At 39.9% G+C, this 27,133-nt stretch overlaps 1 protein-coding gene and 1 long non-coding RNA gene across 5 annotated transcripts in view; both read right to left on the bottom strand.

The window, feature by feature from the left end:
* NHSL1 (NHS like 1) overlaps positions 1-27,133 on the bottom strand; it is a 238,170-nt gene that overhangs the window by 144,821 nt on the left and 66,216 nt on the right. The gene's annotated exons all lie outside the window — the stretch shown is intronic.
* LOC125960715 (uncharacterized) lies at positions 563-27,133 on the bottom strand. The gene is made up of 2 exons (XR_007470679.1): positions 19,354-27,133; positions 563-8,373 (listed from the first exon to the last, which is right to left on the bottom strand). It is a non-coding gene; the product is annotated as an uncharacterized LOC125960715 (long non-coding RNA).

The raw sequence follows: 27,133 nt of genomic DNA, 5'->3' as shown, positions 1-27,133 counted from the left end.
GAATACATAGGTTAGTTTCCAACAGGCATAGCACTGATATTTCAATGTACCTGTCAATCTAGCCTGCATGAAAGAAAATCATTACATGAACATAGTAGAACACAAGATTATTTTTATACAATAGTGACTGTGCAAAAACTACGTTGCAAGAGCTAAAAATCAGGTGTCAGGTATGCAGATTGCTGTTCTTAACGAAAAATGTCTGTGGATATATTTCAGTAGGGTGATCTCAATAGTTTTTTAAAACACAGTGAGGTATATTGAACAGGGCAGCTAGGAGCTAATTTACAGCTTCTGAAAAGAAACCCTGATAGAGCAAAACTTTTGCCTGTAGACAATAATGAACCTTTCTCTGACAGTGTCCCATACGCATCATTCTATACCAAATGCCACAGCCACAGGAAATCGGTTGCCCACAGCCTTACGAACCAAAGTTTACTTGCTTCCTCATTGTCTGTCATGGGGTCTCCTAGCCATACTCTGTCATAGCAATTCACTTCAAAATTTAAAAATAAAGGTTTGTTTCATGGAGCTTTGATGAATCCCATCTGAAGGCCATTAAGACATACACACCCACTTCCACACAAACCAGAAAATCCGTAGAATTCAGAGGCTCATCAAGTCTTGAAGCTGGCAGTTATCCTAGCAACAAATAATTCACGCTTCCCCTTATGGGCAGAAAGAAGGCCGAGAGGTTTAGTGAATCAGCCATTGTCACCGAGGCAGTCAGGGGCACTGCTGGGACTGGAACCCTGGTTTCCTTGCCCCATCCAGGTTCTCCCTGCTTTACCACGCCTCCGCTCTGGCTCTGAAGTTAGTGAGTCCCCCTTGATACTCTTCAAGTCCATCAATGAGTCATGTTTCCGTTTCCTCGCTCTGTTCCAAGTCGTCTTTGGTAGCACAGAGTTCATTCATTCACAATAACGCTAACTTGCTTGTACAGAGTACCAGCACACTCAAGAGTTATGAATTACACGTCACCTTCAAATCGGTGAAGCCAATGGCTAACTAAATCTAAAACTTAAAATTAAAAAAATCTAACTCTTAGCACTTAAAATACTTCCTTTCAACCTACTGTAAAACAACAGCCTATTTAGGAGATGAAAAAGTGAGTCATTGCTTTCAGCCAGCAGACGGGCTCCCCAGGCACAAACTCGCACATTATACACATTATACTTCATGGGCCTTTTAAATATTTACTTGTTAGCAGTATTCTTCCTTTCAGGTCAAAGATTATAGTACTTAGCAACACAAAGAAAGCAGAGGGATATAGTTATGAATTAGTAAACTGCTTTGCCAAGCCTTCCATTTGTTAATTCAGTCCAACTTCAAAGGGGATTTTAAAAAGAGCTTCAGCTGTCAGAAATCAACCCTCAGAAAATCACTGAATCAGAAAGTGACTTGGCCAGTCTTTCCCAAACTGGTGTTAAGGAAAAAATACTTAGTTGTAGGTATAATAGGAGCAAAAAGTCTCTTCCTATGCAAATAAGTTTGTTTAACTCACACAAAGTTTTAGAAAGATTTTTTGTTATCGTGTTAACCACAGGACTTTTCCCAGCCTTTGATATGCTAATGAATGCTGAAAATTTCCAAGGATGGGGTGAGAGGGGATTTCAGTTTATTTGATCACATCTATTATCTGGAGGGAGGCAGGGGTGTTGGGAATACAATATGAGAAACACAACTACCCCAGTTCCTCGCTTCCAGGCAACAGAGAGCGGAGAAAGGACTTTTTTTAGGGTATTTTATTTTTGTTTGTTTTTAACATCTTTATTGGAGAATATATACTTGTGCTTTAGCAGCAGAGAATAGTTACATTCCCATTCACAACTATTTCAGGATAAGGTGAGAGTCTTTATTAAATCAAATGGGGATTGGAAGGAGGAGCCTAAACAGAGCTAAATCCCTAAGAGCTTAATTTCTCACGGCCACCAGGATTGCCAGTTCCTCTGGGCTTCCGAAATCACTCCCTGGCTCTCAACAAAAACGGCCTCCTTACCTGTTCCTGTGGAATGACTTGGAGTAGTTGTGTACTTCCCCTGAACTCTTTGAAGTTTGTGCTCTAGTCTAGTTCAATGGGTTTTAACCATAGCTGTACATCAGAATCACCAAGGGAGCTTTCAACTCTACAGATGTGTGGGCACAGTGCCAAATCTACAGAATCCAACTTGATTCCCAAGAAGCAGCAGCCAGAGCTGAAAACCACTGTTCTGCTTCCCAGGAAGACAAAGTCAATCGACAAATCATTAACCATGCGTGGACCATGAATTGAGCCCATTGACATTAATAAGGAAGGGCTGCATAGCAAGATTTTAATAAATCCCCCAATTTACTGACAAATCACAGGTGGCTTTTTTTCATTTCTGGGCCATTTTCACAAAGAAACACAAATATATTCCTCTGAGAGGAGTAGGTACTTGGAACAAAGCACGCTCCCCAAAGCCCGTTCAGGCGCAGAGGGCTGCGCCTGGGGATCTGCTGGTTCCCGTGAGCTAAGTCCACCCCCCGCCCAGCCCACCCTGCACATGACCCTAATTTGGGACTCATTTCATTACATGTCTTGAACCTTTGGAGGTCACCTGAGAAAATGAAAACCAGAAGTGCTCACTATACTAAAGCCAAGACTACTGTATGCTACACAGCATGGGGTACGGGCCTCCAGGGGGATCTTCGTAAGGAGCTCAGGCACCTACGTGAGATAGAAAGTGACGTACGAAAACCAGCTTTCTTCCTACATTATATTTACTTAGCCTTTCTTATACGTATCGTCTCTAAGCAGAGTGTCAGCAAAGGGAACAAACATGACAAAACGGGAGTGAGTTAAAATTTAAAATTTATATATATATATATATATATATATATATATATATATATATAAGAACCAACTTTAATATATGTAATGGGGACCCTGGAATAGAATATAAAAAGAATCTCTCTCTCTTTCCTTTCTGAATTTCTTTAATCAGCAGAAAAGATATCTACGGACAGTGAATGGGTAAAAATAGTCCAGCATAAAGACAGAGTTGAGAAATGGTTAGGAAGCAAAGCCATGAGTCCTGATGCAGATGATGGATAAGAGAAAGTGAGGGGTCTAGAGGCTGCCAAGGCTCCTGCTGCCACACCATCTATTGTATATGCACCTGCTGCAGGATTTGTATAATTGACAATGGTAGCTCCAATATGGCCCACATTTTTCCTCATTTATGATAGCATGGTGGCATTTCTGGGTCTCTCTCTCCTTTAACACTGCCTTCTTTCCCAACCCCAAGGAGAAAAAAAAGGCCATAAACTACTGTTTGAAAACTTAAACCAAACACATTCAGGACAAAAGTACCTCTTCCTTTGCATCTCTCACACAAAGCAACTTGAAAGGCATTTCTTTGGCAAAGATCTCAACGTCTTCAGGTATTCAAGTGTCAGTCTGACGTAGGCAAAGGAACAGGGCCTAGGAGTCAGAATCTACATTGTCTGACCAGTGGAGTCAGCCTGGATAAGTTGCTGAAATTCTCTGGACATCGTGACTGTAAAATGAAGAGATTAAATTACCACCCCGAGGCCCTCCCAGCTCTAAGGCTAGGGTGCCCATATGCCAGGACTGACTCTACTTCGCAGTTTCCAACAAACAATGCAACATCTCAACTACTGTTAAGCTACAATGGGAGGCCCCCAGGGTCATGTGGAAACAATTTCTTAAATGAAAGCTTTTTCATCAACTACATGAAAAGCACTTAATAAATCTAAAAATAGGCTAAAAGGATTATGTGGACAAGTCAATATAGGATTTTGACGGCTAAGTGGATCTCTAAACTAACAATGACATACCTCAAAGCAAGTGAAGAAACAGAACAGTGTTTCATTCATTAATATGTTTAAGATTATAAAGACGTGATACCTTTGGCAAAACAGCCAAGGTTCTTAAAAGAATCAGCAGTACCACAAAAGGACACCCTGAGGAGTCTACCGCAATTAATTTAGCAGAGCATCTCCAAAGGGTTGATGAGGTTGTGTACCTTATTAAATTCACATCCATTTCTCACCTAGATTCAACAGAGGTGGCGGTGGGGAGATGGGCATCTACGGACAGACTCTCAAAGCTTCACTGATATAACCCTTTAAAATAGTTTCTAGAGGCAGCTGCAGCAGCAAATTATTCCTACCCTGCAAGAGTTAAGCTCAACCAAAAAAAATCTCTCAAGGAAACTTTTAAGCCCATAGGAGTCCTACCTTTCAATCAAAAAGTTAAGACCTCCAAACACTGAGTAGAACACAAAAACCTAATATGCCGTACTCCCAGCACGTCCTATGTAAATGGACATGCTTTTTTCATGATATTTTAATATTAGCATTGCCCTTCTTGCTTCCTTTAGCAGCTGCACATTAGGAGGACCCAGAAATGAATATTATGATCTATTAAAGTACAAGAAGGAGGACCAACCAACTCTCCATGAAACCGTTCAATAAGCAGAAGACACGTGCAAGTTAAAAAGCAGTTAAGCTGGCTTCCCTAGTGGCGCAGTGGTTGAGAATCTGCCTGCTAATGCAGGGGACACGGGTTTGAGTCCTGGTCTGGGAGGATCCCACATGCCGCGGAGCAACTAGGCCCGTGAGCCACAACTACTGAGCCTGCACGTCTGGAGCCTGTGCTCCGCAACAAGAGAGGCCACGATAGTGAGAGGCCCGCGCACCGCGATGAAGAGTGGCCCCCGCTTGCCACAACTAGAGAAAGCCCTCGCACAGAAACGAAGACCCAACACAGCCAAAAATAAATAAATAAATAATTTTAAAAATGTAACAAATGTTCAAGTACAATTGGTGTCTTTGGAAAAAAAAAGCAGTTAAGCATATACACTTCCTTGTATGAATGTTATTTTCAATTAAAAGTTCAAAAAAATCAACAAAATATAACACTGTTCTCTTGCGTAACATAGAGCCTTGCATCAGTTTGACAAAACACTTAAACAGGAAGGTACCTATTAGGTTTTGCAACAGGTCATCTTGGGTTAAAAATCGGATAATGAAGAGAAATACAGATTTGTAATCAGAAACCAAGTGATAATAGACATCATTTCTAATAATGTGAAAAATCTAATGTAACTTAATTACATCATCTTAAGAGTCCCTATTTCTTAGTTTTCCAACTCCAGATATAGAGACAAAATAGTGTTTATTTTTTTGAGCTAGTGAATTGTTACTTGAGTACCTAAAACCCTTGACCCTCACCTCTTAAGTTTCCTGCATCAAATGGAAATGAAAGAACACATAGAATTAACAGGTATTTATTAGGACCACTGTGTACCAGGTAGGTTGGGAACTACTAAGGACACAGGATGAGTAAGATGTGGTTGGGTGCTCCAGTGGGTGCACGGTAAGAAAGGTAGGGGAATGTGAGTTAGTAGACATTACTACAATAAGCGATACATTACTTTTCAATTTGTGAACTGCATGGTTCTATTTTACACATACCCTTTTATATATGGAAGAAAAGATACGTCATGTAATAATGTTAAACTTAAATTTTTACTTATCCAGTGGAGAACAACTTTAGTTTATTGATTTCTTCCCTTTCATCTCTTGATATTCTTTTTTTTTTCCAGTGGGGGTTTCTTTCACTCTACCTTTCTGTTTAATTTTTCTGCATTAATCTTTGACTTTCTCATCTACTAGTCTAGTTTCAAACTCATGCCTTTCTGGCTTTCTGACACTCATATCTAGGTTGGTTAACTGCTTTCTTAGACGTGACCTTTATTATATTACTGATCTTTATTGAAAGTACTCGTCTAGCTTTCTATTAACTGATTTTTTTTTTCCTAACTGCCACCCAAATGAATCTGTAATTTCTACTCCTATTATTTCACTTACACAATTAACCCTGGACCAATTTCTTTCCAAGCCAAACAGGACCTCTATGCCTCTTATTTCCATTTACAATTTTATTTTTTTAACCTATTATTGTTCATTTAATTCAGTAATGTAGTATGCCTGCCAAATCCCACCTCAAAAACTCCAGGAGATGGCCTGAATTGCTTTCCTGTATTTTCTTGTATTTAACTGACACTTTGAATTCATTTTTTAGGAGGGTAGACATGAGGGATGGCATGGCTGTGGATTCAGACAGACCTGGGCTCCTTTACTGGCTCAACACCATATCCGTTGTATGAATTTGAGGTACACAGAAAGATTTAGTCCAACTTCTCTCTCTAAAGTCAAACAGGTTTGTAGAAGGGGGGTAAATTAATTAATGTATACCGAGCATTCAGCCAGACACTCTGCACGCCTCAGTGAACAATGGGTATTTCAAGTAGCACATCTTTGGAGAAATATGCATTCCCCTCTTCGTGTGGGGAATATTCCTTCTAGCCTACCTTCCTCTTGAGCAGCCATCTTCTTCCCTTCTTGCAGTCTTGAAGGAACAATCTATGTTGTTGCCTCAGTTTTTCCAATGCACGGTTCTTGCCTCAGTGCACAGCAATACAACTTCACAACTTTTGTACCTGCTATGCTGATAAATGTCTGATAAATGTATATGGAGTCTGTTTAAGGCCAATTGCTATATCAGATGGCCACTTCTCTGCTGTAGTCTTCTTTGCTGACCCTCCTCTTCCTCTGCCCCTCAAATGGTGATGTTCATTCATGGCCCTTTCTGGGATTCTCTCTTGGTGATATCTTCCAGTCAACATGCCTTCAAACAACATAACATATTACAAGAACTCTACAACCATGTTTCCAGCGCTTGCACTCCTGTTACCATGGCCAACTATTTTCCTGGCAATCCTCATCTAACTAACCTAAAGTCCCTCAACCTCAGTACTTCCAAATCAGAACTTAAGGTCCTTCCTCAAACGAAAAGTTAGTACCATCTAACTGGTTAATACCAAACCCATTAGCCCCACCGCCTAAAACAGAAAATTCAAAGTCAACGTGGATTTCTCACTTTCCATCTTTCTTTGAATCTCTTTAATCCATGTCCTTAATTCAGACCCTAATTAAATGAAAGGGTTTACACAGTGTCTTAGTCAGTTTAGGCTGCTATAACAAAAATATCATAGATTGGGTGGCTGAAACAGGCAGACCTGGTGTCTATTGAGAACCTGCTTCCTGGTTTGCAGATGGTGGTCTTCTTGTTGAATCCTCACATGGCAGAGAACTCAGAGTAAGCAAGCTCTCATGTCTCTTCTTAAAAGGGCACTAATTCCCTTCATGAGGGCTCCACCCTCATGACCTAACCACCCCCAAAGGCCTCACCTCCTAAAACCATCACACTGAGGGTTGGGCTTTCAACATATAAATTGGGCAGGGGGGTGCACATTCAATCCATAACATGTAATAACAGATACTCTGAAAAGGATCAATATCTATTTGCTCCTTTCTACTTTTCCCTCCGTTACCTCATGATTCTATGACAGTGGGCTTCAAATGGTTCTTCCCGCTTCCTTTTTCTAGTTCATCTAACCAGCAACAGCTTCACAAAACCTAGAAAGTCATAACCAGTTCCTTAGGGTGGCATGCCTGTCTCAATTTGGTTCTTTATTAGTTAGCATCCCTTGGCTAAAACTAACAGCAACCAGCTTAAACAAACTTAAGCAAGGGGAATGCATTAGAAGGCCAAAATGGTAACTCATAGAAACCAACATTAAGAATACAACTGGTCTCCAGGGAAAACTGGAAATGACATGTCAGGAATCCATGAAGTTATTTCTCTCCATGTCTTGTTTGTGCCTTCTTCTTTATCTGTGCAAATCAACTTCCTGTGCTCCCCAGTCCACACAGTAAGACAATGGCTTAGAGGACCTCTTATGGGTTGAATTGGGTCGCCCCCCCAAGAAAAGATATGTTAGTATACTAACCCCCAGTATCTCAGAACGTGACCTTATTTGAGGATATGGTCTTTAAACAGGTAATCAAATTAAAATGAGATCATTAGGGCAGGCCCTAATGCGATATGATTGGTGCCCTTATAAAAAGGGGAAATTTGGACACAGAGACAGATACAAATAGAAGGGAGACAATGTGAAGAGACACAGGGAGAAGATGGCCAACTACAAGCCAGGGACAGAGGCCTTGTACCAATCCTTCCTCAGCCCTCAGAAAGCACCAAACCTGCCAACACCTTGATTTCAGCTCTAGCACCCAAATCCAAAATTACTACACAGAGTAATTCTCTCTCTCTCTCTCTCTCTCTCTCTCTCTTTCTCTCTGCCCTCGTCTTTCATTCTCCCTGTCACAATACCCAAGAGGACACCCTGACTGACCAGCTTTGGATTGGTGGTCAACCTAGTCCAGTGCACTGGGTCAGGCTCCCTGAACAAACATGGCTCTGAGGACGAGGGGTGGGGATGGGGCATCAGAGAAGCACATCTTCATGAGGTGTAGCATCTGAAACGCAACACAATTAACATTATTTGGGGACAGTATTATAACAAATTACTGTTATTATGTTACAGCACATACTGTGTCTACTCTATCAGGTGACTGCTGGTACACACTAGTCAAATACGGCAACACGTGATAGGTTACAGAGTCACACTCAGCTGTCAGTGACTGGTTCTGCTATGATGACCAAAACTAGGTGGTCTGAGGCTTTGAAATTTTACCGTTAATAATATTGAATAGTTCAGTCTTCCAAAGAAAAATTCTAATTAACAATCCTTTTTCACAATAGTTTTTTAACATACTCTCCAGCATAACTGTGGAGAAGATGAGGTCGGGGAAATGATTTTTTCTGGGGTAAACAGCACTATTAAGGGTAGAGACCCATCATCCCTCATGAATTAAAATCACACTACTCTCCACTACTACAAACTACAATCTTTTCCCACCTCCCGCCCACCACTGTACCCAATGAAGAGAAGTTAGGAGATGGTGTGACAGAGTGCCGCCTTCTGAAAAGCAGGCAAATCATCAAAAGAAGCAGGAAATGAACCCTGGAAGTTCTCAATGGTAGTAGTACCTCCCCCTAGCAGGCATCTTGAACTGTGTGGGACATTTCGGGTTGCCACATTGACTGGGTCACATCACTGGCATTTTGTGGGCAGGCAGCAGGGAATACTGGACATCTTACAATGTGTGGGACAGTATATGGTCCTACCTCCTTCACAGATTTCAGAAGTTACAGACTTATGTTAGTAAAAAAGTCTTTTTCATATCATCTGAGCTTAGAAACTCAATTCTATTTTACATAAAAATGCAATATTTGTGCTTGACTTTACTGTATGCCAAATCTTCCAGAAATATAGATATTGTTAAAATTGAAAGATCATTTCAGTTTGCTTACTTTGGAATTTTATCGAGAATTATTCATCATTTCTGAAAATTGCATCACTGACAACACCCCCGCTCGCAGTGTTTGAAACACCAGCCTTCTCATCATGGTCATTCCACATACATGGAAGCATCTAATTGTGTCATTACATCTTCTAGTATAGTTTTGCCTGAGCAATGACTATGAAAAGCTACAAATGACTTTCCTTTTATTTCTCCTTACATTACAGTTAGGGTGTTATATTGACTTTTTAAAATAGTGTGTATAGGGACTTCCCTGGCATTCCAGTGGTTAAGACTCTGTGCTTCCACTGCAGGGGGCGCAGGTTCAATCCCTGGTCAGGGAACTAAGATCCCGCGTGCTGTGCAGAGCAACACCAAGAAAAAAAAAAAAAAGTGTATAAATGGATTACACTGCCTAAGAAGTTCTTATTTTAATATAGGAAAGGATACCACAAAGTATTTGTTAGATTAGTGAGATCATTTAAACAATACCTGAGCACGACCCTTTCTCCACAGTACTCACAGATTCAGATTTGTCCAAAGAGACTAAAATGAGGGGAACATTTCCTTGCAGTGGGGTGGTAGAAACTATATGATTCTACCCAGTGCTGAATCCTGCCTCTGTTCCTTCTAGGATGGCAGCATCCTCACACCTTAAGCTCTATAATGAAGATGAGATTCCAGCAAATGACCTTCTGCACATTTCTTTTTAATTCAGGTCACTCTCGTGTTTTCAATCATTAGATTAACAAAAGTACAGGAGTCAAAGTTCAGAGCTCAGAGCCATGCTTTCCTTCAGATCCCCTTGTTTGATCATCAGCAAATCACCTACTCTCTACGTGTTCAAGTTTATCCAGTTGTAAAATTAGGAGCAGCTTTGTTTGTTACCTCCCAGCACAGAAAACATTCTGAACCACCTAATTGTTTTGAATTCCGGTATATACCTTTTCAAAACAGATTCTATACAACATGAATAGTTTTATGGTAACCTGTACTATATGAGAGAGATTTGGAACTCCTTAGAAGTCTTTTTCTTTCCCCCCTTGTAAATATACACAGAAATAATGGTGCTAATGAAATTAGAATTGGCTTATCTAACCAAGTGTGTAACCCAGATACCCTCGAAACCTCCAGTTTCTCCTTGAGTGCTTGAGATACCCTAAGCTTATCAAATGACAGATGTGCAGTTTGGTCCAATCTGATCTCAAGGCAAGGTCTCAGGTTGGCTTAGGTTAGTACCTACAGAAGGGCTAGAAAGTAACTTTCCAATGTCACCTACATGTCTTTCCTGTTGATTGGTGCTGAAAGAATTCAGAATATAATGCTCTGGATACCCAGATGAAGAATGTAGCAAATTTAAAATGAAGCAATACAGAGGTATTCTGACGTTCTCTCACTGCCTTCTTTCAACTTGATTTAACATTGCCTACTGCAAAAATTAAGTGTTTATTAGCAGTATAAATGGTCATTAAACTCTAGGTTGCTGAGTGACAAAAACCTAAGAACTTTCTTTCCAAATGTTTTTAAACTTTAACTTTCATTTTTTAATCAAAAGAGAACATTGCTAAGCAAAATCAAGTGCAATCCATGCTTCCTTGGGTTCAGACCATTTGTCTCATTATATTACAGTAAGTTTAAATGGAAAAATAACTTTGGCACTTTTTAACAATCCAGAATTTTACTTGAGATTTTCTTCAAGTTTTTTTCAGTAAACAGAAAATTCAGACACTTAGATCTTAATATCCTCATTAGAATTTATATGTTTGGCAATTAGAGGGATCAAAGGCTTTAATTTGTGAGGGGGAAAATTTGTTTTACAATAATCCAAACCTCCAATATTTCAAAATGTTCTTTAGAAAATTCATCCCACAAAAATGGCCACTTCATTCTGTAACATGATACGTCTCCATGTATCATCATGTGTCACAGAATATACTGTCTACTTGGAAAGAGCTGCCTCCACTTCGAAATCATTTGTTACCCATCCGAGAGCATTTTTTCATGATGATTATGAAGGCACTGAATTCAACAGAAGACAAAGGATCCTATTCCAATATTATGTGCCTTCATTTACCTTTTGAGAGATTAAATGTACAGGATAGAATTTGGATTAACTGGAAAGGAATGACTATAAAATCTGGTTGCACTATAAATCTAAATCATTTATCCTGGAACTTTGATCTAAAGTAAACCTCACCAGGGTTGTTGGATATCTTTTGGTTACACTTCTTGGCCTGATTTTAACTCTTTCATTCCAACACAGCAACTATAGCCACAGTTACCTTAAAATTCTCCTAAGTTATACTTTCCAGTTTTCTGTATACCCAACCTCAAGCTAAACCAACACCTACGTCATTAAGGAAATGTCAAACATTCTCCGTAATCTATTGGAAAAGCTTTAACCTTCTGTTATGCATTCAGTTTCATCCTTGGACATGTTTGCTATTGCCTAAGTGCACCTGTCACGCAGAAAATGCGTGTCAGAGGAATACTGTTTTGTTTTTTTTTTAAAGTCCTCTTTGGTAAAGCTAAAATAATGACTAATACTGACCATAGGAGTTTTTCTTAAATCAGGCAATAGCACTACAAAAACTCAGGGATTCATTTATTTTAATGACAAAAGCCAAAGCTAAGATTAAAGAGGAAGGAAATGTATATGCTTTAACTTCCTCCTAAGGTGACCTATCAGATTAAAAACCCCTACAGCACAATAAGTGTATCATTACTCCTTAAGACTACAATGAGACAGCACCATGCATGTACTGAAAAATGACAGGATTAAGTTGGAATTGTTTTTAAGATGCAAAGGTGAAACAGGTTTATTTTTAAAAACTTGTGATTTTGAAATCATTTTCAATTTACAAGAAGGTACAAAGAAATGTACAGGGAAGTCCCATGCACCCCCTCCCAAAATTAGTATCTTACATAACTACAGTACAATATGAAAACCAGGAAATTGACAATGGTACAATCCATACATCTTATTTATATTTCACCTGTTATATATGGACTCATTGTTTGTATGTGTGTAGTTCTATGCAATTGTACCACATGTTACTTTTTTTTTTAATTTTTGAATTTTTTTTATACAGCAGGTTCTTATTAGTAATCAATTTTATACACATCAGTGTATACATGTCAATCCCAATTGCCCAATTCATCACACCACCATTCCCACCCACCCCCCGCTGCTTTCCCCCCTTGGTGTCCATACGTTTGTTCTCTACATCTGTGTCTCAATTTCTGCCCTGCAAACCGGTTCATCTGTACCATTTTTCTAGGTTCCACATATATGCATTAATATACGATATTTGTTTTTCTCTTTCTGACTTACTTCACTCTGTATGACAGTCTCTAGATCCATCCACAGCTCAACAAATGACCCAATTTCGTTCCTTTTTATGGCTGAGTAATATTCCCTTGCATATATGTACCACATCTTCCTTATCCATTCGTCTGTCAATGGGCATTTAGGTTGCTTCCATGACCTGGCTATTGTAAATAGTGCTGCAATGAACATTGGGGTGCATGTGTCTTTTTGAATTATGGATTTCTCTGGGTGTATGCTCAGTAGTGGGATTGCTGGATCATATGGTAATTCTATTTTTAGTTTTTTAAGGAACCTCCATACTGTTCTCCATAGTGGCTGTATCAATTTACATTCCCACCAGCAGTGCAACAGGGTTCCCTTTTCTCCACACCCTCTCCAGCATTTGTCGTTTGTGGATTTTCTGATGATGCCCATTCTAACTGGTGTGAGGTGATACCTCATTGTAGTTTTGATTTGCGCTTCTCTAATAATTAGTGATGTAGGGCAGCTTTTCATGTGCTTCTTGGCCATCTGTATGTCTTCTTTGAAGAAATGTCTATTTAGGTCTTCTGCCCATTTTTGGATTGGGTTGTTTATTTTTTTAATATTGAGCTGCATGAGCTGTTTATATATTTTGGAGATGAATCCTTTGTCCATTGATTCGTTTGTAAATATTTTCTCCCATTCTGAGGGTTGTCTTTTCATCTTGATTATGGTTCCCTTTGCTGTGGAAAAGGTTTTAAGTTTCATTAGGTCCCATTTGTTTATTTTTTGTTTTTATTTCTATTACTCTAGGAGGTGGATCAAAAAAGATCTCACTGTGATTTATGTCAAAGAGTGTTCTTCCTATGTTTTCCTCTAAGAGTTTTATAGTGTCCGATCTTCCATCTAGGTCTCTAATCCATTTGGAGTTTATTTTTTGTGTTTGGTGTTAGGGAGTGTTCTAATTTCATTCTTTTCCATGTAGCTGTCCAGTTTTCCCAGCACCACTAATTGAAGAGACTGTCTTTTCTCCATTGTATATCCTTGCCTCCTTTGTCATAGATTAGTTGACCATAGGTGTGTGGGTTTATCTCTGGGCTTTCAATCTTGTTCCATTGATCTATGTTTCTGTTTTTGTGCCAGTACCATATTGTCTTGATTACTAGAGCTTTATAGTATAGTCTGAATTCAGGGAGTCTGATTCCTCCAGCTCTGTTTTTTTCCCTCAAGACTGCTTTGGCTATTCGGGGTCTTTTGTGTCTCCATACAAATTTTAAGACTTTCTGTTCTAGTTCCATAAAAAATGCCATAGGTAATTCGATAGGGATTGCATTGAATCTGTAGATTGCTTTGTGTAGTAGAGTCATTTTCACAATATTGATTCTTCCAATACAAGAACATGGTATATCTCTCCATCTGTTAGTATAATCTTTAATTTCTTTCATCAGTGTCTTATAGTTTTCTGCATACAGGTCTTTTGTCTCCCTAGGTAGGTTTTTTCCTAGGTATTTTATTCTTTTTGTTGCAATGGTAAATGGGAGTGTTTCCTTAATTTCTCTTTCTGATTCTTCATTGTTGGTGTATAGGAATGCAAGAGATTTCTGTGCATTAATTTTGTATCCTGCAACTTTACCAAATTCATTGATTAGCTCTAGCAGTTTCCTGGTGGCATCTTTAGGATCCTCTATGTATAGTATCATGTCATCTGCAAACAGTGACAGTTTTTCTTCTTCTTTTCCAATTTGTATTCCTTTTATTTCTTTTTCTTCTCTGATTGCCATGGCTTAGGACTTCCAAAACTATGTTGAATAATAATGGTGAGAGTGGACATCCTTGTCTTGTTCCTGATCTTAGAGGAAATGCTTTCAGTTTTTCACCATTGAGAATGATGTTTGCTGTGGGTTTGTAGTATATGGACTTTATTATGTTGAGGTAGGTTCCCTCTATGCGTCCTTTCTGGAGAGATTTTATATAAATAGGTGTTGAATTTTGTCAAAAGGTTTTTCTGTATCTATCGAGATGATCATATGGTTTTTCTTCTTCAATTTGTTAATATGGTGTATCACATTGATTGATTTGCATATATTGAAGAATCCTTGCATCCCTGGGATAAATCCCACTTGATCATGGTCTATGATCCTTTTAATGTGTTGTTGGATTCTGTTTGCTAGTATTTTGTTGAGGATTTTTGCATCTACATTCATCAGTGATATTGGTCTGTAATTTTCTTTTTTTGTAGTGTCTTTGTCTGGTTTTGGTATCAGGGTGATGGTGGCCTCATGGAATGAGTTTGGGAGTGTTCCTTCCTCCACAATTTTTTGGAAGAGTTTGAGAAGGATGGGTGTTAGCTCTTCTCTAAATGTTTGATAGAATTCACCTGTGAAGCCATCTGGACCTGGACTTCTGTTTGTTGGAAGATTTTTAATCACAGTTTCAATTTCATTACTTGTGATTGGTCTGTTCATACTTCCTATTTCTTCCTGGCTCAGTCTTGGAAGGTTATACCTTTCTAAGAATCTGTCCATTTCTTCCAGGTTGTCCATTTTATTGGCATAGAGTTGCTTGTAGTAGTCTCTTAGGATGCTTTGTATTTCTGTGGTGTCTGTTGTAACTTCTCCTTTTTCGTTTCTCCTTTTATTGATTTGAGTCCTCTCTCTCTTTTTCTTGATGAGTCTGGCTAATGGTTTATCAATTTTGTTTATCTTCTCAAAGAACCATCTTTTAGTTTTATTGATCTTTGCTATTGTTTTCTTTGTTTCTATTTCATTTATTTCTGCTCTGATCTTTATGATTTCTTTCCTTCTCCTAACTTTGGGTTTTGTTTGTTCTTCTTTCTCTAGTTCCTTTAGGTGTAAGGTTAGATTGTTTACTTGAGATTTTTCTTGTTTCTTGAGGTAGGCTTGTATAGCTATAAACTTCCCTCTTAGAACTGCTTTTGCTGCATCCCATAGGTTTTGGAGCGTCATGTTTTCATTTATCATTTGTCTCTAGGTAGTTTTTGAGTTCCCCTTTGATTTCTTCAGTGATCTCTTGGTTATTTAGTAATGTAACATTTAGTCCCCATGTGTTTGTGTTTTTTACATTTCTTTTCCCTGTAATTCATTTCTAATCTCATAGCATTGTGGTCAGAAGAGATGCTTGATATGATTTCAATATTCTTAAATTTACTGAGGCTTCATTTGTGACCCAAGATGTGATCTATCCTGGAGAATGTTCCGTGCACTTGAGAAGAAAGTGTAATCTGCTGTTTTTGGATGGAATGTCCTATAAATATCAATTAAATCTATCTGGTCGATTGTGTCATTTAAATCTTCTGTTTTCTTATTTATTTTCATTTTGGATGATCTGTCCATTGGTGTAAGTGAGTTGTTAAAGTCCCCCACTATTATTTTGTTACTGTCGATTTCCTCTTTTAGAGCTGTTAGCAGTTGCCTTATGTATTGAGGTGCTCCTATGTTGGGTGCATATATATTTATAATTGTTATATCTTCTTCTTGGATTGATCCCTTGATCATTATGTAGTGTCCTTCCTTGTCACTTGTAACATTCTTTATTTTAAAGTCTATTTTATCTGATATGAGTATTGTTACTCCAGCTTTCTTTTAATTTCCATTTGCATGAAATATGTTTTTCCATCCCTTCACTTTCAGTCTGAATGTGTCCCTAGGTCTGAAGTGGGTCTCTTGTCGACAGCATATATATGGGTCCCACATGTTACTTTGAAGAACCATCACCTCAGTCAATATTACATCACCACAGTGACTACACATTTATAGCCACACCCACCCCATCTCTAACCCCTGACAACCACTAATCTGTTATCTATCTCTTAATTATGCTATCTATCTCTATAATTATGCTATCTCATGAATGCTATACAAATGGAATCATGCAGCGTATTTCCTTTTGAGGTTGCCTTTTTTTTTTTTTCTTCACTCAGCATAATTTCCTGGAGGTTCATTCCTTTTTATTACTGAGTATTACTCCATGGTATAGATGTATCACAGTTTGTTCATCCACTGAAGGACATTTGAGTATTTTCTAGTTTGGGGCTATTACAAATAAAGCTGCTATTAACAGCTTTATTAACAGTATACGTTTTCATCTTTCTGGGATATATGCCTAAGAGTCCAACTGTTAGATCATATGGCAAGTCCATTTTTAATTTTAAACAGAAGTGCCAAATTATTTTCCAGAGTTTCTGTACCAGCAATGTAGGAATGATCCAGTTTCTACGTATCCTCACTAGCACTCGGCATTATTTTTTCATTTTAGCCATTCTGAATGGTATGTAGTGCCATCTCATTATGGTTTTAGCTTGCATTTCTCTAATGACTAATGACTTTGGATATCTTTTCATATGCCTATTTGCCATCTGTATCTCCTTTCTCAGTGAAATGTCTGTGTGTTTATTTGCCTAGTCCTAGTCCTGAAGAGTTTCTCCTATGTTTTTTCCCTAGACGGTCTGTAGTTTTATATTTTACAGTTAAATCCATGATCCATTTTGAGTTAATTTTTGTATGAGGTGTAAGCTTAGGTCAAGGTTCATTTTTTGCCTATAGATGTTCAGTTGCTCCAGCATCATTTATTAAGCATGTTTGTGTGGACCTATTTCTGAATTCTCTATTCTGTTCTACTGATCTATTGTCGACCCAACCCCAGTACCACAATGTCCTGATTATTATAGCTATACAGTAGGCCTTAACATTAGGAAGAGTGATTGGTCCCATTTTATTTTTTCTTTTCCAAAGTTGTTTTGGCTATTCTATGGCCTTTCCCTTTCCATATGAATTTTATTTTTTTTAAATTTATTTATTTTATTTATTTATTTTTGGCTGTGTTGGGTCTTCGTTGCTGTGCATGGGCATTCTCTAGTGGCAGCAAGAGGGGGGCTACTCTTCGTTGCGGTGCACGGGCTTCTCATTGCGGTGGCTTCTCTTGTTGCGGAGCACGGGCTCTAGGCACGGGGGCTTCAGTAGTTGTAGCACACGGGCTCAGTAGTTGTGGCTCGCGGGTTCTAGAGCACAGGCTCAGTAGTTGTGGTGCATGGCCTCAGTTGTTCCACAGCGTGGGGGATCTTCCCAGACTAGGACTCGAACCCATGTCACCTGCAGTGGCAGGCGGATTCTTAACCACTGCACCACTAGGTAAGCCCCCATATGAATTTTAGAATAAGTCTGTCTATTTCTACCAAAAAAAAAAATTACTGAGACTTTAGTAAGAATTACATTAAATCTAAGATGAATTTGGAGGAGAACTGCCATCTTTAATATGGTGAATCCTCCAATCCATGAACATGGTATGTCTCTCTAAGTATTTAGGTTTTCTTTGATTTCTTTCAATAGCATTTTATAATTTTCAGCATACAGATCCTGTACATGTTTATTATTTCATTTTCTTCAGAGCAAATAAGGATATTACATTTTAAATTTCCAGTTCCATAGAAATGCAAATGATTTTTGCATGTTAATAGAATTATTTTTAAATCTCTATTTGATCTAATTTTGGATCGTGTCCAACAAGTGGAAGCATTTATCATTTTCCATGGGTAATGCAGCAAAGAGAATCCCCCTGGAACTGAATAAGGCATGCTTTTTGTTCTTTTCATCATCAGTATGCATAATAGAATTATATCCTCATCATTAAGAATCCATGTATTCAAGATACTGTTGTGCTGTTACAAACTAAAGCAGAATTCCTTCCTAGGCAGTTCATAAATTGACAGTGGACACCATCATGGTTAAGCATGTGAGGAACCCACAGAGAAAGCTCTCCAAACAAACAGAGAAATTGCCAACATGAACAAAAAGTAATTCAGCTCACAATGGTATTTGCTGGCCTCAGTTTCCTTTTATGGGAAGAAGAAAGAGGCCTTCCACTCCCCAAATTAGCTACTTAAACAACTGGCCAAAATGTAACTATTTGTTTTAAGGTATTAAAATGAAATAGTTTGCTGAGAGAAGAATAACATTTTATCCACTTCTAGGAGAAACCCCTTTGAAGATTTTGAGCATTTTAAAAACAAAACACCACTCAGTGCTCTAGCCCAGGGGTCCCCAACCCCAGGCCGTGGACCACTACATATCCCCGGCCTATTAGGAAGCGGGCCACACAGCAGGAGGTGAGCGGCGGGCGAGCGAGTGACGCTTCATCTGTTGCTCCCCATCGCTCGCATTACCACCTGAGCCATCGCCCCCACCACCACCCCAACCGTGGAAAAACTGTCTTCCACGAAACCGATCCCTGGTGCCAAAAAGGTTGGGGACCACTGCTCTAGCCCTCAGGATTCTGAGATCCGTGTAAAGATTTCCCATGCGTTCCTGGATAGGCACTATGAAGTTTGGTGGGACCTGCACAGTAGAACTAGTGCTCATGTGAGAAGATCTTTCACTAAAAGATTACTGGATACCTACTGTGTGCAGATCCCATACTAGGTGCTAAGGAACAAATGAGAATGGCCTCAGCCCTTGCCCTGAAGGAGCCCACAATCTAAAGACAGGAGGCTGACTTAAAAGTTACCATTATAAATTCTTACAGGTGTAACCAGACCTATTTTAGTTCCAAATTCCCTTCTCTCATTTTCAATCTCTCATTCTAAGAACATCTCACCCCTTTCAAACGTAAACACGTCATACACACCAAATGCTACCAAGAGGCATAGCTATAGTTGCAGGGCAATGTGGTTCAATACAAATTCCAAATCGATTTTAATTTTTCTTTTGAGAGAAAAATCACACACCTGTAGCAACCACATATAGATGAGAGAACTGCGTAAAATACACTGTGAATTTTAAGCTTACCTGGAATTAATTTAGAAGACCACAGAGATTCTGAATAGCAGAGATGTGTGGGCAAGTTGGCCACTTGGAATGAGGGGCAGAAGTTTTCCAAAGATGACTGAGCAGGAGTTAACTGCATTCAGGATTTTCCTATATAATGAAATTTCTTTTTGGAATCCATGCAAGAGAAATGATCATCCTAAACAGCGGTCCTTAACCTTTGAAAATCTGATGAACACTAAGGATATTTTCTGCAGAAAGCACATAGACACACAAATGTTACCCCTGAAATCCATGGACCTCGAGTTAAGAATCCCAGCTGTACGGCACAGAAACACAGAAGGTGAGACCTTTCCGGCTAACCCCTTGCAGAAGGGCATATCTCCGTTATTCTACACCTAGGATAACACCTGGCACAAAGGCATTAAAAAAAAACCCTCCATTATCAGAAGCAGAAACTGCTTGGCACAGCGCTGTTAAACAGACAGCAGACCTAACTTGGATTTCACCACTTTTACCTTTTTATGTAAACAAATAAAAATATAAATGCTCACATTCTCTCCTCAAAGGAGTTTGCCAGAATTAAAATACTGCAGCAGTCAAAAATAGAACAGATTTCTTTCAGCTATAAGTATGTGATAAGGAACTACTGAGCAGAAAAGAAGACAAAGGTGTTAATTCTCTCAGTGCTGTGCCAGCTCCGCCCACCCTGCCTCCCCACCATGACTTTATTAATTTGAAGGGTATTTTAACACGTTAGGCACAACCATAAAAGCAAAATTGTCCTCAGAGTGAGGCATCATACAACCAAAATGATTTTGCTTCCAGAGAGTAGGCCCATCACCATCTTCATCTGAATAAGGTAAGTTTCTATACTGTTAAGGGTCTGTCCACACAGCGGCCTCTCTGCTGAAGGAAGCTGCTTGCAAAGCTGGGAGGAAAAGGTCCAGGACCCTTGAACTGCCAGGAAGCAGGGCAAAAGTGCAGTAATACGGAATGGACATGAGTTCTGGAGCTAGAAATTTGAGAGGTTTTACCACATCTTTCAATTCCTAATTGCATATTCTTGAACATCGCAATCTCTCTGAACTTCAGTTGTAAGTCAATAGCAATTACTGTTCTGCTGCTTTTTTCTTGCTGTTTTTCGGCTTCTTAAATAAGGATTTTGTGAGCTCAAAATTAATAATACAGGTGAAGGGACTTCACAAGCAGGAAAGAGCTTTATGAATGCAAGTCTTCATTGCGTTCTCAAAGCCCTCTGCTGTGCCAGCCCCCTTCCCACGAATCACAGCCTACACAGGCGGCTCCACTCCCTCCATCCAGCCTGGAGAGTACACCGTCTGCACCTCCTTCCTCTTCCTCCTGTTCCTTCCCTTCCCCCCTTCCCCTCTTGCAACCAAAATACTTCATTCTACACAAAGAAAGAACTATTACCACTGTCTCATTCCCATCTACTACAGACTGTAATTAATTATCAATCATCACCACAAAATTTCAAAACAACACAATGATACAGAGTCCCACAGTGTCCCTCGTGATGGATGTTTTAGATGTCCATTTGTTTAACAAGCCTACAGAGTCATCTACTTATTCGGCATATTGCCCGTATCACTCCAGGTCACTTCTCTAGGCTAGGACCAAAGCTCCTTTGTATGCCAGCCACACAAGGTCCTCCACAATAAAAGGACCCCCACCCATCATAGGCCTCTTGCCACCAGCCGCCTAGCATCGCGTCCCCAGTGCCTATATTCCCTAGCACACACCATGCTGTGTTCTGTGACTCACAACGCCCCTGCTTACCTATCAACTAAGATGGGACCTTCTCAAAGAGGAGACGCCCCAGAGTTGGATAAAAATCTCTCCAGTGCTACCATATTCCCTGTGCACCAGCCTGAATGCTCCATCCTGTTTAGTAATTATTTCCTTTTCTTTATCTCTCTCTTCCACTCATTAAGAAGAACAGTACCTTATTAAACTTTGTATCTCCACAAACTAGCACCATGCCTCTCAGTCAGTATTCAAGCAATAAATTCATCCACTCACTGAATGCAAGTCACAGTGCTAACACTGTAAACAGAGAGATGAGTCAGCCATGGTCTCCCTCTTACAAATTTCTGACATCATTGCAGTGCACATCACTTCTAAATATACTGTCATCTGATAAACCAACCAAAAGAAAAAGAACGTGTTCACACAGATGAGCCCTGAAACAGATGAGAAGACAAAAACACTTCATCTGGCCCATAAGCAAAAAAGCTCTTGTAGCAATACGAGTTTCAATTTACACAGGACACCTTAAAATGGTGCAAATTTCTTTGAGTTGGAAGTGAGGTGGAATGTAATCGGGTTTACAGTTTTGATGCTCTGATTCTTGCTTCAGTGTACAAAAGCTTGGGGAACTCAAGAAAAGCAAGTTGCTTTGCATAGAATAAAAGCGGTGACGAATGCCTCATACATGTGAGGACCGTCAGTGGTCATAACAGTAACCACAGAGTGGAGTTCCTCGTCTGCCTCCCTCCATCCTCTCAGGCTTTCAAGTCAAATGCTGAGGTCTGTTTCAGAAGGACAACTACTCAAAGGGAACACAGTCAGGAGACCAAATCGATGCTCTGTAATGACTTTAAACTCATATCTACTAGGAAATCAAATTAAAAAGTCCCACGATCTAGGCTCCAATGGTCGGTGACTGTGAGAGGAGGCCGTATGCCTCTCTGGGGCCTCAGCGGCACAACTCCCTTTGAGGTCCTCTCGGGAGATGCGGTGGTGTTCCCCGAGCATCCTAAGAGAGGAGCTGCTGCCTCCCCAGTTCCCCACCCCCATGCTAACCTTCGACCCTGCCAGCCTCACTCACTGTCCAGCCACAGGGCGAAGCAGGGAAATCTGTTCTACAAGAGTGAGCCCCAACAAAAGAATTCTAGACCAAGACACTGCTTTGTCCGAGCACATATTTTAGTTCACAGGAACAGAAATCGTATTAGAGGAAGGCTTTAGTTTGTTTGAAAGGCGCTAACACGTCTGTCTGTCAGAAAATCATGAAAACTACTCTGAATGACATGTTTTTCATGCCGAGTAATTTCTGAAATAAAGGAGGTCAGTTTTCAACAACAAAAGGGTCTCAAGATTTTTCAATCTGAGCACCAATAATCCAAACACAAAAACTATAATGCACACATGCAACAGAATTTTAACAGTTGGTCTTTAAAAAAAAAAAAATTAGCTCATTTTCAGGCTCCACATTTCAGGCACGAGTCAACTAAACTGTTAAGAAGAGAGCTGAAAATTTTATACACGTTTCAACGCAGTATGTATCCAAGAATTCCCGCTTTCTCTATAAAACAGGCGTGTTAAAACAAACAAACAAACAAAAGAAACAGGCGTGTTACAACGTGATAGGTCTGTAGCCCAAACTCATTTCTTGAGCCTTTTAGGTTTGATAAGACTTGCTTCCTGCACTAGAACTTTTGTATCTACTAACTTTCCATATTATTTCAGTTAACGTTCCATAAAGAAAATTCCTGATCCATTACTAAGGACGAGAAACTGAAGTAACTACTTGGAACAGGGATGATTTGGCAAAAAAATAAGGCAGAGGGGTCTCCTTCAACTGTCGCTATGAACAAAACTCTACAATTTATTAGACAAATAACTGTGCTAGTTACATCATAATATACAAATAAATTCAGTATAAGATTGAGACTATCCCTTCCTTCTGGGGGATTAGGAAAAAACCTTAAAAGCAGGCAAGATATTTACATGATAGGAACATTTCGCTCATATCCTGTATTATGCACTGTATTACGCATCTACTCCTTACAGACGGGAAGATGCTGGGCATGTAAAGAGACACAGTGGTTTTCAGAACACTCACGAGCCCATGAAACCGTATGCAAACTGACATGCATATATGCAATTTTCTCTAGGGAGAATAAAGCTTATCCAAAGAGTGCACTGTCCCTAAAAGACGGAGAATTGTTGATACAGACAATACACGCTGGAGAGTTCCCAGGAAATGTTACTTTCAAATAAAGTGACCAAGAACAGTGGATTTTCCAGAGGCCTCAAAGGGGGCAGAGTTTCACAGGCCAAAGCTAATAGAAATGGTGTACTGAATGAAGGGAGAAGGAGCGGGGGACCAAAACTGTAGCAGAGCATCGGCCAGGAAAAAGGCAGGACACAGGAGAGGCTGCGCAAGCAAGCTGGAAACACATCACTGCGGGGGACACGCAACCCAAGAATCAGACTGCCTGGGCTCAAGTCCCACTACTGCTGCTGAGCGTGACCTCGACCAAGTTTTTTAACTTCATTTTCCTCTATAAAATGGTGATATCGACATCATCTATCTCAGATGTAGTTATGAGGATTAAATGAGATAATGAATGCAAAGTGCTGAGCACAGCCTCTGGCACCCAGCAACGCTCAACAGCTATCGCTGGAATGATGACGACCATTACTGCTGTCCCACCACTGCAACGCCCCCCAGGAACGTCCACTGAAGGGAGAGAGGCGCTCAGGTGCAGGATGCATCGTAGGTTCCTGGCGTCATGCCACACTTCTCCCTTGTATCTGACCTGAGGATTCAGCAGGACACTCTCAGCTTTCTTCCCCTTATCACCCCCACCTACTTCAACAAGACAGGGGCTGGCTGTTTGCCCCGACAGGCCTCTACCAACATCTCCTCCCAAAGTGCCCCAAACAAATTTTTGAGCCAACTAAGACTTGAGAAGAAAGACAAGTTAGGTCCGGAGGCTACGTTGGCTAGACATTCAGTAGCAAATACTAGAAACACAACTTAAAAGACATAAACAAAAAGTGACACGTCCAGGGACAGATAGTTCAAAAGACGTGATCGCAAAACTCTCCTCTCAGCTCAACTTCCTTCTGCGTTCGTTCCATCCTGTCTCTTGACGGCCCCAGCCTAAGACCCATGGCTGATCATCACTGGCTCAGGAAACCCAAGATAATAACTCTTTCCAAGCTGGGGGCGAGTGCCAACACTTAACTCAGCTGCCCCCAAAGTCACAAAAACCAAGGATGGGGTAGGAGGTCTCCCAAAAGAAAATAAAGATGTTATTTACAGAAAACGTAGGGAATGTATGCTAGAAAGGCACAAATAACACATATCTGTCAAAGGAACACATGACTAGATTCATGCCTTTAAGGAAGCACAATGATTCTTGGCATGATATTCTCATCTGTTTATTTGAATGTGTTAGAACTGTTTTGGCTAAAAGTGGCAAAAAAAAAAAAACAACAAAAAACCAAAATGTCTCAAGAAAAAGATCTGTGATACGGCTGCAAAGATTGCATTAGGAGATAAATCATGAAAATTGTTTCCCCCATGCCTAATATCCGACTCCGGTTAGCTTTGGGGGTAAAGACAGCCGTGTGCCCCCGTGTTGGGCATGAGGTGAAAGAGCCAGTCTGCTGAGAGGCGTCTGCTCTCTGCTAAATGGGAGTTCCTTCCCCCTAGAGTTGAGAAGCCAGGAAGTAACAAGCATAAAGGGGAAAAGTCAGCATATGGAAAGTAGATAAACCCGAGCGGGGATAACATCACTGGGAAGGTGAGCCAAGAAAAATGAGAAATGTAAATTCCTATTTAAGCCACTTCATTTAAATTTCTGTTACTTGCAGCTGAGAGCAATCCTAGCTGACCTGGCAGACCAAGGACCCAATTTCTTTCCACCTTCCCTTAACATGTTGTTCTTATCAAAAGATGGAGACAACTGCTGTAGGTGTCACAATGAGAAATAATACACGCCGAATAAGAGGAAATTCTTCCCAGAATTCCTTCAGCAGGTGTCTTGCCATATCTCGTGGGCCAGAACTACAACATATGTTTATACCTCAACTCAAGCGGCAAGGAAAATGGTATTTCAATGATTTACTCCTGAAATGGGGTCACTTTCTGAAGAAAAAAAATAAGAGGTTCTGCTAATAAAACTATAGCGTGGATGGATGCTTGGTAGGCAACTCACAATGCCAATTAAACACAGCAGTCAATAGGGACTTCCCTGGTGGTCCAGTGGTAAAGAATCTGCCTTACAATGCAGGGGATGCAGGTTCGATCCCTGGTCAGGGAACTAAGACCCCACATGCCCTGGGGCAACTAAGCCCACATGCCACAACTACTGAGCTCACACGCCTCAACTAGAGAGCCCATGTGCCGCAAACTACAGAGCCCACGCGCTCTGGAGCCTGCGTGCCACAGTTAGAGAAAACCCACACGGCACAACTAGAGAGAAACCCACATGCCAAAACTAGAGAGAAGCCTGTGTGCCACAACTAAGACCCGACACAGCCAAAAAAAATTTTTTTAATAAATAAATAAATAATAATTTTTAAAAAAACATAGCCATCAACAGACAGCACCTTAATCATGCTTTTCATACATACATACCTCACTAAAAGAGTTAGGGGGACAATTTCTCAGTGTACTTTTGCTGCTTCAGTGGGATAAAAGTGCTTTAATATTTACCATCACTTCAAATTAAAAGCTTATTAAATACATATGAGTACTAAGTGTAACCCCAGAACACATATAAAAATGTATACAAAAGCTAACCATTAAAGGCTGTTTAAAAACACAGAAAAGAAATGCCATATAAAAAGTATGTTGAAACTCTCGTATACTGCTGCTGGGAGGGTGCATTAGTACAGCCCTCTTAGAAGGCAATTTGGAAGCATCTATTAAAATTTTCAATGCCACATACTCTATGCCTCAAATATCTTACTTCTCAGTATTCTATCCTGGAGAAACACTCACACCTGTGCACAGGAAGACAAATACAAGAACTGCACCATAGTCTGTGATACCCAAAAAACAAAGCCATAAACCAAAACATTGGCAACAACCTACATGACCAACCACAGGGGAATGACTAACACTATGGTGTAACTATAATACAGAATACTATGCAGCAATGAACAGAATGGGACAAGTATAAATGTGCCTGTGTGTAATGATCTCCAAGATGTGTTGTTCTGGTCATCAAATTTACTAGGAGACCAGAACTTAATTATTCCAACCACTATAAAAGAAATGATAATTATGTCATGCACTACAGGTGCTAATTATCATTAAAGTGGCAATGATATTACAATATATATAAATATATCAAATTAACATGTACACCTTAAATTTACACGATGTTGTATGTCAAATATATTTCAATTAAAAAAGGGTATATTCTGTTAACAGCAGAAACCTGTATAATGCAAATTATAATAACTATATGCAATTTTAAGGATAACTTCTGTAAGTAAATATAAATGCCTAGAAAAAAAGTCTGGAAAGATATATGACAGAGTGAAAACACTGGTTATCTCTGAGGAGGGGACTAGGAAAAGTGGTCAAGGAGAACTGTAATGTTTGAATGTTTTACTATGAAAACGTTTCCATACACAAAAAACATATTTATAATTGAATTGAAACACTAGTCTTTCAACCATATTCCTTTTTAACTAGTCTGACACAATAGCATCCACCTTTACTTGTGGACTTTAAATATATCTTCCCTGTACTAAATGAGCTGGTTTGTGGAATTCACATAGCATTAAACAAATTAAATATACACTTAAAAAAAATTAACTTCCCGGGCTTCCCTGGTGGCGCAGTGGTTGAGAGTCCGCCTGCCGATGCAGGGGACACGGGTTCGTGCCCTGGTCCGGGAATATCCCACATGCCGCGGAGCGGCTGGGCCCGTGAGCCATGGCTGCTGAGCCTGCGTGTCCGGAGCCTGTGCTCCGCAACGGGAGAGGCCACAGCAGTGAGAGGCCCGCGTACCGCAAAAAAAAAAAAAAC

This window comes from Orcinus orca, chromosome 12 (genome assembly GCF_937001465.1).
Source record: "Orcinus orca chromosome 12, mOrcOrc1.1, whole genome shotgun sequence".
Taxonomy (NCBI): Eukaryota; Metazoa; Chordata; class Mammalia; order Artiodactyla; family Delphinidae; genus Orcinus; species Orcinus orca.
The sequence above is the reverse complement of the archived record's forward strand: the minus strand, read 5'-3'. Positions and strand labels throughout refer to the sequence as shown.